We start from the raw sequence: 12542 nt of genomic DNA on the forward strand, positions 1-12542 counted from the left end.
GCAAAAGTTTAAACACGAGGAACAATTTGAGTGTCACTCATTACTAACAATGCATCATAAAAGCCATCTGAAAAGCTCATAAATAAATTAAGTCATAAAAATGTACAGCTCAAAAAATTATTACTTCTAATATCCCTGTTATGAATTTATCAGTCTGTAGTTGAGAGGTTGATGATTGGTTTACAACACATGACAAAATCACATGACATCACATGACCGAATTAACGACTTTGAAAATACCAACTCTTCAATGTACGTCGAATGAGACTGGTTACGAACTTTGACTTGCCCTGTTCATTCTCTCTTATGCAAAGTTACAAAACATATCTAGAGCAGAAACAGTGGTTTGGTCCTAAAGCCAAGGTTTCCTCCTACATACAGCTGTGCATAGCATAGGTTTATGGATTCGCATTGCTAACTGGTACCCGTGTTAAGAACAAAGTTGATAGTTTATACCCTTACAGCTTATGTTAAGGATGGGCCTTAAAAGCCTCGCTAATACCTCAGCATGAAGCATCGGAATAAAAGTTTATAGCGCTTCATATCACAATTTGTGAACAACTTAGGGTTGACAATAACCTAAACAAGTAGTAATCGTAATATTGTGTTCTGAAGCAATTCAACAGGATAATTTCATATTCTATTAAGCAATGGAGAATAATTTCAGATTAGACACACCAAGGCCTATCATTGATTCAAACAAATTCAGCTCTATCTATTATTAGTTAGTAGCTTCATAGGTCTTTCAAAATGTTAAACTGAAAGGCTGCAATGGAACATATTTTCTCGATAATGCAATCAGGCTGGTGCATTGACAAGTGTGCGTACGGTCAGTAAGCAAAATCGATTACCTTACGTGATTGTCCTACATTAATTAGTACTAAACATCTGATTATGTAACACAATGGGCTTAAAGCACATCCCATTGTGTAAACAAGCTTTATCGGCTGCATATATAATTAAATTTCGAAGCTCAACCATACCTGCCAACTCTCACGCATTGGGCGTGAGACTCACGCAATCACCCCAAAGAAAAAATGAAAATGCGTGAGATTTTTGCCCCAATTTCCACAATTTCATATATACTATCATTGATACATCAATTGCCCCAAAACCAAATCTCACGCATTGCCCCACGCTTGGGTTGGCAGGTCTGAGCTCAACACACAATGAAACGTAATACTTAAACAAGTGAACTTAAACAAGTTTGACTGTGTAAAGAAGCTGTATTATCTACATATAATCAAACTTCAATAACATCACATTATGAATCATAACTCTCACGATAAAATTTTCAAAGTGAGATTATTGTAACAAGGCCACAATGGTCAGTGATGGAGGAGTAACTATTTTGACGTTTCCGTTTTGCGTGCATTTAACTGCGCACTAGCAACTTTCGACAGATTCGTTTTCGTAACCCATATCAACAGTAACGAAGCGTGACGCATCTTTTGGAGCGGAAACAGTAACGTTTCCATCAAACGCACGATTTGACGCAAGAGCAATTAGAGGATGCGCCGTTTTAAAGCAATTCATTTATTGAACCATGTCGATTTGGTTAACGTGGGTTATATAGAACGTAGTCAGGCGTGCAGTACAATGGGCGTCTGCCTGGCTCCCTCAGCATCCAGTTCACATATGTGCAGCTCGAGAAACGTTTGAATTCGGAAGACGATAAAATATGGTGGAATTGTCAATATGTTTAGAAATGCTCGCCCTATCAGTTCAACCTATTCACCTCAACAGTTCTGGTAGCTGAACTAAAGTAAGTTTTGCAAGTTCCCTAAAACGTGCTCAAAAGCATGTTCTTATTAAGACGTAGTCATGCCAACGCAATAGATACATATGTAACTATTGTCGTTCCTGACAATTTTTTAGTTTTTAGTGTTGAAATAATCTATTTATCAGCTATCACATTCGTAGGTACGTTTTGAGTGTCGGAAATATGCTTTGTTAACATTTCGTGCCTAAGTCTGTTACTTCTCTCTTACTTTCCTTTCATGCTGATCAAACGTATTTTTCTTAGTCATAGTTTTTCATAGCCGAGAGAAGTCGAATTATCGAATCAAACAATTCCAGTTTTTGGCTTTCTTTCGGGGTATTATTTATAATATGTGGTCATTAGGCGCACATTTTGACTGATATTCTGCCATTGAGACTGTGTTGAGTTTTGTGGCTCAGCTAGACTTTGTTTGTCGCAAAAACTCAAGTTATTAACCATCAGTGAATATCACTTTATCTTTAAAGCACCTAGTTTTATATATATATATATATATATATATATATATATATATCTGTTTTCCATTATCATTTGCATAAATTATGCACCTGAAGGTTTCTTGTGGTGATTCTAACCAGAGCAACAAATAAGCAATATGTTTGAAGTCGGTCTCATATTTTATCCTTCGTAATAATGGACTACAAGGTCATGTACCATTGACACATCAAATTGACGCAATTCTATATTTTTTGTTGTTGTATTTTGAATTTCTTAGTATAACACATTTACGCTATAAGCTCAAATAAGTCACATGGTCTTCATAGTGTTAGGTGATGAACTGATGTGTACAGCTCCTCTTTTTATGGTTTCTTTTTGCTGTTGCTGATCAAGTAAACTCGGTCGAGTATATTGAGAACCATGACACGAAAATGGTGAAATTGTAAGGTAAATATTTGTCAACTGACAACGCTGACAACTACTTTTTCAACAACCAGCACTGCCCTTTTCTTTTTTCCATTATCACTTATTCCATTATCAGATCGTGGACTGTATGACAAGGAAATTTCTAATTAAGAAGTGTTTACTTTAGCTACCATTTGCTGTAAGATGCAACAATTTGTTATAATATTAGTGACAAGTAGGAACATCATTTTCATATATAAATAGTTATTTTCCACATATAATAGCTGCTTATTTTCATCTATGAGTAATTGCGGTCTAAAACTCGTCATCATTGCAAAGCTTAGTATTGCGGTCTATATGTCTCTCTATGTCCATTTTCAGTAAAAAAAAGTTGTTTAACCAGTACCGCGTCCTTAAATGGGAACCTCAAATGAACTCAGCCTTTGTTGAAATGAATAAAATTAAATCGAGTTTGTATATTCGTTTTCAATAAGCTCATTGTTATTTACCGTCATTGTGTTAGTTTCTTTTTTACCAACTCAGACTAGCATAATCATTTTGACATGATGCATTAACAATGGGCTGTGCTTCATTGCTGCCATTTGCTGTCAGATGTAGTAATTGCTGCTCTAGTAGTTGTATCTGGTTATTCACATTGCTTACTGCTTTTTAGGTGGTTCTATGGCAGGGCATGTTGATAATATGACATGCTCTGGTGAACTGCATCACTACCTCTGATACAGCTGATCAACTGGTACAGCCCTCTTATGATGAAGTCATAGTTATTGCTGATGATGTGTTAATGATTATGTAAACAAATATGGACGTTTGAGTTTCTATGGGTTTCTGGATGGGCAAGAACCTGTGATGTAAGTCATCTTGATATTGACCCATTTTCAAAGCTGTACGTTTGACCTTGAGAAGTAAATCAAACACGCAGTCACAAGGTTTCTGGCTCATACGTGGGATGCTAATCCATATTTGTCGCTTCCAGTTTGTACATTCTTTTTATAAAATCTAATCATGACTACTCTTGTAACTTTTTATTTGCTCCTATTTATAATTATTTTTAATGTTGTATTTTTTTAGATGTAATTTGTTGTAATTTTCAGATTTATTTCTTCATTCACCTTCAACCACTTACCCTATTAGAGAAGCAATTGTTCAACTAATTGTATTTCTGTTTACTAAATATTATTACAGCCGCTATGATTGCACTTTCTCTGTACAATTATTTTTCATTTTTATCCTACTATTTTTTTGTATCTTTTGTGATGTGTTGATGTTTTGCAGTCTTCACTCTAATAAAAGTCAAACATTCAATCGAATGTTTAAAAATGACTGCATTGTTTAGGATTTGAACTCATGACCTTCAGGTTGTCGGAACAACCTGCAAACCCCTTCACCATTTAATCACTTTGTGGTGTCACTGAATGACTGTATATGTCATTATTTTGACTATTTTTCTATGCTGTAATAAATAGTAGTTCCTTTAATTTTTACAACTGTGGATATCTGCACACCAGACAGACTGGGGTCTAGTCTTTACCATGATAACACTCGTATCCGTCTGAGCGGCATTGATAAGTTGAGAAAAGGATTGCAGGGTACATGATTCGAACTCATTCCCTTAAGCTTAGTGGACCAAAACATTACCGCATGCGCACACCTACCACCAATCAGAATCTTGTAACATTTGTACATGAAACAAGTACACTTGGCAATTTCTCACGGAGCACTAGACTGCCAGAGTATAGCCACATGAGGAAACTTTGCACTGGCTGCTCTCACTAGTGAAATACACAAACAGGGTTTGTAGGTATCGCTAGCAAGAGGCTGACAAGCTTGGCAAGTGTCGCTAATCACACACACGCAGCGAGTTTTTACAAGTGCCACTAGGGTAGCATATTCACAAACCATGCCGACGACATCACAAAATATAGTTGTCTTGTAGGTGCTACTTGTCTCAAATGAAGAAAAGTTATATATGAGTCACATTTCATTTGTTGGACATGCTATGTAATGTAGGTGCTATTATCTTCTTTCTCAAGTAAGTTTTTACTGGCGTCACAAATCAAAAATTTGCATCAAACCTTTTACATAGCAATAGTTTAATAGTGTTTAGTAGTAAAGGACAACCACATGATCAAGTTTCCATCTTATAGTAAATAGTGATTGTTCAACCTTGTTCATGTCAGTTTAGTCAACTTTCCTTTAGTATTTGGTTTGGTTGAATAAGTTCAATATTACTGTATGTCAAAAACTAGCAGCATTGCCAGTAATCAGCCATGTACAGTAGTTGGATCCTTATATTGTGCAGGAGCTGTTCAGTAACTCCAATCAGCAACTGATCAGATCAATTTCAAGGACGAAAAAAAATGCGTTTAATGGTTCTAATACTTCATTTACGATGATTGTGCGAGGCTAATCTAAATTCACACTCTAACCTGCAAGTTTTTATAGCCTGCTTATAGCCTGCCTTCTAAACCATTTATAATCTGGTTTGCAATGTTTTCTTGTCATCTACCCTTCAGTTTTAGAAGAAATATAGGAATTGTTGTGTTTGTTGGGGTACACAGGGTTAGGTGGGGTCTGTTGACCGCAAAAAGTAGATGTGTATAAATACTAGCCATAGCCTGAGATATTAATGAATATTTTAATGGTTTTTGGCAATAATGACTGGCGCTTTGTTTTATAGGCAACTTGTTTGGTTTTAGCTAAAAACTTTTTTGTCTGATCTCGAGTAATCGATAGACCAAATGCTGTGTCGGTAGCATATTACTGAAAATTGCAGGTAAAAGGAAGTTTTAGGCTTTTAACATGTTGTGCTGAATGAATGCTTATCGTGTACAATATTTCTTAATGAATATTTTAATCGATGGTGTCTGACATATAGCCATAGGAAATTTGAAGTCGCCAGAAAGTTTGCCTTCATAAAACCAAACAACTTATAATCTTATATAAAATATATCTATAGCCAGACTAAGAACTATTTCAAGGTTTTTGCATACATTTTACTAGTTTTATATAAAATAACAATTTACTAAAGCAGCTAAATCTATTGATGCTGACTTCAGTTTGACTGAGATGTAAAGGTTTGTATTAATTAGCATGCCTGGAATGTCCTTCTATCTAAAATATATGTTCAACATAGCTTGTTAGCCACTTCAACTGATTTATTACTAAGATTGTATTTCAAAATGAATATATTTCAGATAGGAGCTGCCTTAAAAAAAGTAACCATAGTTTCTGTTTACTACAATAGTAAAGCCTGATATTTAGAAGTAGGCATAGAATTTACCAAGTGTAACTGAAAAAACCTCATAGTCTCAGATTTTGATGATTTTTAATATGTTGTTTCCCTTGTTAAAAAACGCTAAAATCCCAATTTTTTATCTTCTAGGGTCATCGGTTCAGGTGCTATGAGGATTTTAACTTTGACCATTTGTCGCCCGAATTTGAGGGCATAGCACATCTAGCTGACTTTAGACTCATATAAATTCAAGAATATACAAGTTAGAAGTCTATATTTTTTTGTCCACACACAATTTTCATATTTACACAAACAAATAGGTTGGAAATTTTTCGGATGAATAATGTGGGAGATACATGTAACTCTGACCAAAAATGACCGAAAATGCTATTTTAGCATATTATTTTAGCATTTATTTACATACATTCCCGAGAATGGTCTCTAGAATGTATAGGCTACATACATTCCAGTGAACGCTCATCAGATTCCTTAAAGGTTGACTTGCAACAAAATTCACATTGCCGTTATTTGATATGAAAAAATTCACCATGTTTTACTCTGTTGTGTTGTAGGTGCAAAATATGTGGAAAGGTGATTACAAGCTCTTAAAAGCTCAAAAACGAACAGGAAATTGCAGCCACACGAGACCGACGTAGTTTGGATTCCCTTTCCAAAACGGCTCAAATGTGATGTAGTTGTGAGAGATGGTTTCTGTTTACATTTTTTTGCAACCTTATTCGTCGAAATATTTTCACAAATATACTTCACGCATTCAATAAAACTATGTCTATTGTTCTTATGCATCTGTTTTAACGTCATTGTAATGCTGTCACTTTTAGCACTGATATCTTATAACTTACCATAAAAAATCGTTAAACTTTTTAACCTTAGCTTGAAAGTGTACATACCATTGTCTGATAATTATGACGGGCCTGTTGGCCACCTGTGATAATCGAAAAGTGCTGCAAAAATTATTTGCCAAGTAGTGAGTCACATGATCAGAGAACGACTTGACGATTGAATAATGCCAAAATAAAACTGTAAAGTAGCGAGCATCTATATTCTATACGGGGTCTTCGGTAAAACCCAAAGTGTTTGTCATAAACTAGTACTACGATAAGTTTTATATTGAACTTTTTATTGGCCTTTCAATTCACGTGAGAACATACGTGACAAGACGATGACCAAATTACGTGGTTACGTCATCGAAATAAAGAGATTCTAATCTACGGCCGCTTTTCGTTTTTGAGCTTTTAAGAGCTTGTAATCACATTTCCACATATTTGGCACTTACAACACAACAGAGTAAGACATGGGGAATCTTTTGATACCAAATAACTGTGATGGGAATTTTGTTGCAAGTCAACCTTTAAAGGAAACCTACCTTAAGTGACTCATGTCAATTATTTCAGTGATGGATCTGGTGCCTAATACAAGAATTACAGAAACTTTGCCAGCTTATGTCACTATGAGCTTGATTTCAATCTTACAGCATCTTGGAGCTTCTGTGCCACCTCACATGGAAAAGGTCCGTGCGATGGGATTGGCCGGGTAGTCAAAAGACTGGCCACCCGTCACTCCAAGCAGTTAGTTAAGTCAGGGAAAGAAAGACTGCTCAGTGCTGAGCAACTATACAAGTATGCTAAGAAAAACATTGCTTGGGTGGTATTCTTATATACCCACTGAAGAAATCGCAGAACAAGCAGCAATTTTGGAACCAAGGTTCAAAGCAGCACAACGAGTCATTGGTTGTCGGGATCAGCACTGGTTCAAGCCACTCGGTAGAACAGCCATTGAAGTTTGCAAACTTTCACAACTGGTTGATGAAAAATGTATGCTACAGAGATACAAAGTTGGGAAGACTGATGACTCACGTGTTACCAGCAATACCTTAACATCTCAACCTGGAAAATATCTGGCCTGTATATATGATGGTCGGTGGTATATGGGGATGTCAACTGGCTATGATCAAGAGAACAATGATGTTAATGTGAGGTTCATGCACAAAAGCTCAACAAACAGTTTCACATGGCCAAAGCAAGAAGACATCTGCTGGGTACCACAAGAGCATGTTCTATTAGCCGTGGCACCGCTATCTACCACCAACTCAGGCAAAACATATGCATTTGAAGCTACAACAATGGATAACATTGAGGAATGTAAGTTAAGAAAATATTTCAAGGCTCATTACTATCACAATCACAAGCACACAGCAAATTTGAACTTTATATGATAATAATCAGCCAAGTTAAAGCTTGACAAGGGGGGATAATCTCATTTAATTAAGGCGATTTACAAAGGTGTTTGGAACTCAATTTTAAGCATTTTACAGTCTGAAACACAAATTTTTGAGAGTTTTAATAAAATCTGCATATGTTAATTGGTGTGAAACATGAAAAAAATGTGTGACTTTGCTGAAACCACAGGTTGATCTTGACCTCTACTTTTGCAGTATTTCGACAAAGATGTTAATCTTGTATGGTTTTTAGATACTGACCCGATGCATCCACAGAGAAGATGAGACTAGTTTTGGATAGCTGAGGCCCGGGGAAATTTAGGAATATCAACAGAAACAATGGCAAATTATATGTTAGGGGTGATAATTGCTTTCGAATAGTTGCTAAAGTAGCATTTTTGGTCGGAGTTATCTCCCGCATTAATCATCCAAAAAATTTCAAACTTATTTGTTTGTGTGAATATGGAAATTGTGTGTGGACACAAAAAATCTAGACCTCTAACTTGTATATTCTTGAATTTATATGAGTCTAAAGTCAGCTAGATGTGCTATGCCCTTAAATTCGGGCGACAAATGGTCAAAGTTCAAATCATCATAGCACCTGAACCGATGACCCTAGAAGATAAAAATTTGGGATTTTAGCATTTTTCAACATGGGCAACAACATATTAAAAAATCATCAAAATATGAGACTATGAAGTTTTTTTCAGTTACACTTAGTAAATTCTATGCCAGTAACAAAAAAGTAGTACTGCCTTCTCATCGTTGATGACATAACTAGGGAACTTTGTCTATCAAGCATTCAAAGTGTTACGAAAACTACAAGCGCAAATATTAGAAATATCAGGTTATGATGGAGAGTTTTTAAACACTGAGTAATGTCCATTGTTGATGTCCAGTACATCTTGTTTCTGAATAACTTTCTGCTGGATTGTCAATACTACAAAAAAAGGAATTAGAAATTAAGCATATAGTGACAACTCTCATTTGGGAAACAAATGCAATGTCAATGTCAATCACTTTAGTCGAGCATTGATAACTGATAAATTTAGCTTGGCTAAAAACTAAGCGTAGCTTGGCTATCAGCTAAAAATAGCTTGGCTGACATCTAAATATAGCTTGATTAATGAACACCCAACAAGACAAGCATGAAGGGAAACCTCCCAAATTCTTCAAACTTTGAGCCTTGGAGTCATTCATACCCCAGTTTCAGTTCTACGGGTAGTTCGAGAAGAAAGGGTTGGACACCTACTTTCAAAAAATTTAGCGAGTGTATAAATAGGGGGACGGCCTCAACCTCATACCCTGGAAGCCCTATCTGTCATAATAAGTTGCCTTCTCATCCATCTCCAGCTGCTAGACTTTCCAAGTCTTAGGCAGAAAAACCTTTGTCAGATATCAGTTCTGAAAGACAACAGGAGAACTTATTTTTCCAAGTAAACCATGAACTACAACAACCTATGATTACAACAATACACGCAGAAAGGGAATTTAATGACCTATTCATCTTAGACACAACACAGAGACCATCCCACGTATTTCAGATGCTAACCGGATAGAAAAACCACAAATCATTGCATCTCACCCTAATTTATACATTTATTTATATACGTACTCAGATTTAATACATCAAAATATTGCAAAAACATCAGATGAAGGAGAGACGTGAAAAGGGAACAGCTATCCAGTATTATAAATAACCCATACAGAGTAGTACAGAGCCTCCATGCGTACATCCCCAGGCTACAACGAAAATATTGAGTATGTCACAGAAACCATAATTTCATGACTTTAGCTTACAGTTTTATCTTGTATTTTATGCTTTTTACTTCATTTTAGTTTTAAATTTTATGTTTTATTCAAATTGTTATTTTATTATACACTCGCAATGTCAAAGTGGTTCTCAGAAACTATCAAACTCATGAAAAACAGTAATTTCAACTATGTATCTATGGTAATCTATTTAATCACAGTATTTTTCAACGAGTTGTCTTCTAGCTGTACACAGAATCTTTAAACAATAAACTTTAATAATTTGTCATAACTAAAGTAAATTTCCTAAAAGTATTATTTGTATAGTAACAAAAATAATGGAGCAAGATACATACTCCATATCTTAGCTAGAGCTTTAAAGCCAAAATTAAAGAAAGAGAAACTTTTTATTAGTCGTACACTCAGAAAAATTGTCAACTTTTTCAAACACCATGGGCTTCCCACAAGGATGAGCTCATGTGGTCTACTGCAGCTGATCTGTTGTGATATGCCTAGTCAGCAATTGCACACAGTTTGAAAAATCCTGATAATAAGCCAATTAAAAGTTACTATTTTTAAATGGCTTGAATAAACAGGTACACTGAAAGTGATTAAATGAGACAGCATTCTAGAGGGGCCAAACAGGTGAACCATTACTACCCTGTTACTACAATTTATCAGAGAGAACAGCCCAGGCAGGCCGGACGCGTGAAATTTTATAGCCAGTTCACTGCTGGTTTTACCACAAGGACAAGAGACCATTTGGTCGAGTACTACGATTATACTGATACGTTTCTGCTGAGACCTTTTTATCACTATCATTTTGACGAGACACATATTTATTATACTGCAAACTATTTGGATGTTTTCTCTTAATTTGTTTTATGCCCAATGAGGCTCACTATTGTTTAATATACATTACATCAAAGCCTGAGAAAAGCCAACCAATTGTTGATACAATGATGATTTTCCAAATAGTGTACATAATTTGAAGTTGACGCCCAAGAGAGGCTACATACCGGGGAGAGAAAGGTGGCTAACACTTATTTTACAGATGAACAAACGTTGGTGCCTAAGCGAGGCAAGACAACTACTAAACTGAGAGGTAAGTATACACACATTCAGGAGAAGACAACTTGTGTCAGATTTACCAATAAGGTATCTACCAGGTCATACACAAATTCGCAAGATTGAAGTTGATAGTGGTTGACACGGAAATCATTTTCTTTGCTTGGTAGAAAGAGCATCTATTCAAGGTAGAAAAAATTATTTGTTACGTAAGAAATTCAGTCAAGAGTGCTACATTTTACAACATTATACAGAAACACCAACAACACAATTATATTTTATAAGTTTTGTTCTATTTATTTTTAAAACTCAAATTTATAATCTGAATAAGCCTTTATATATATTTATATTATGGTATTTTATCTATATTAAATAATCTTATTTATTTTTAGTTTTGGCTTTGTATCCACGATTCCACAATTCCACTATCCACGATTTCATCCAAAATCCACTCCAAAATCCACGATTTAACTCCATAGTTACGATAAGTTCTTCTAATACAATACAAAAATGAACAATTTTATAAAAACAAATAAAAACTTATCCACACAAACCTTTGTCATCACTAAGAAACACTCACAGAGCTAATACAAGTAGTTCAATGAAACCAATCAATAGAAGAAATGTCAAAACGTTCTGATCAAAAAATATTTCACTCAATTATCAGCTGTGCGTTGCTCGTTTGAATTCAAAAACAATTATGCCAACCTTGAATGGAGGGTAATAACCACAAGTAAAAACGTGTTGAGACACAGGGCTGGCCGCCGAAACAGCCCGACCCCTCTGCCAAACCTCCACCACAGTTGGCCAAACACACCACACGCCAAAACAACTCTTGTTTGTCATATATTTATTTTTTGCTTGCATTTTGGTTGTTCGCTAGTTTGTTGCTTGCTTGTTAGCAGTTTCTTTTTTGCTTGTTAGTTAGCTAGGTTTGGTTTGTTAGCTGCTTGCCTGTCAGTTGTTTGCTTATTACTCATTAAAAGGTTGCAGCCTTATTTTGTTTGTATGTTTGTAATTTGTATGCTAGGGTTTTGATAGTTAATCGCTTGTTATTTGATTGTTTAGGTGTTATCGTGCATTTTTATTTTTTCGACAATAACTTTTGGCAGTCCCTTTTTAATTGCTTGTTAATATTTGTTCATCGAGATTTAAAACAGGAAGTGAGCAAAATTATTGCATTTCACAGTGAATATTTTCAAAATATTCACCGGTAAATATTTGCATTGCGATTTAAAACAAAAAAGGAGCAAAATAATTATGCTTTACCAGTGAATATCTCTAAAACTGATACGACTCTTTTTGAGAACTCTAGCATTCTACCAAATACTACCAGCAACAACGACTGTCTTCAACAGAATGATAACGGAAACCAACTGAGGACTGAGGTGCTATCAATACAAGAAATTACCTACATTATTAAAAGGGTTAATGATTTGAGTTTACAAATAGACCTATGATTGGTTGATTTGGTGGATAACTACTGGCGCAAGGAAAAAAGTTGTTGTATTTCTACTCACCGTTTTTAGCTACTCCCCTTCTCAGCTAACAGCCCCTAGGTTATAAACTAAATTACCTGTACTGCATGGGATTACTAGCTGTTCCACAAA

General features: G+C 35.4%; 1 long non-coding RNA gene across 1 annotated transcript in view; it reads right to left on the reverse strand.

Moving 5' to 3' along the window:
* LOC137396166 (uncharacterized) overlaps window positions 1–12542 on the reverse strand; it is a 52669-nt gene that overhangs the window by 12325 nt on the left and 27802 nt on the right. The gene's annotated exons all lie outside the window — the stretch shown is intronic.

Source organism: Watersipora subatra, chromosome 5 (assembly GCF_963576615.1).
Source record: "Watersipora subatra chromosome 5, tzWatSuba1.1, whole genome shotgun sequence".
In the NCBI taxonomy this organism is placed as follows: domain Eukaryota; kingdom Metazoa; phylum Bryozoa; class Gymnolaemata; order Cheilostomatida; family Watersiporidae; genus Watersipora; species Watersipora subatra.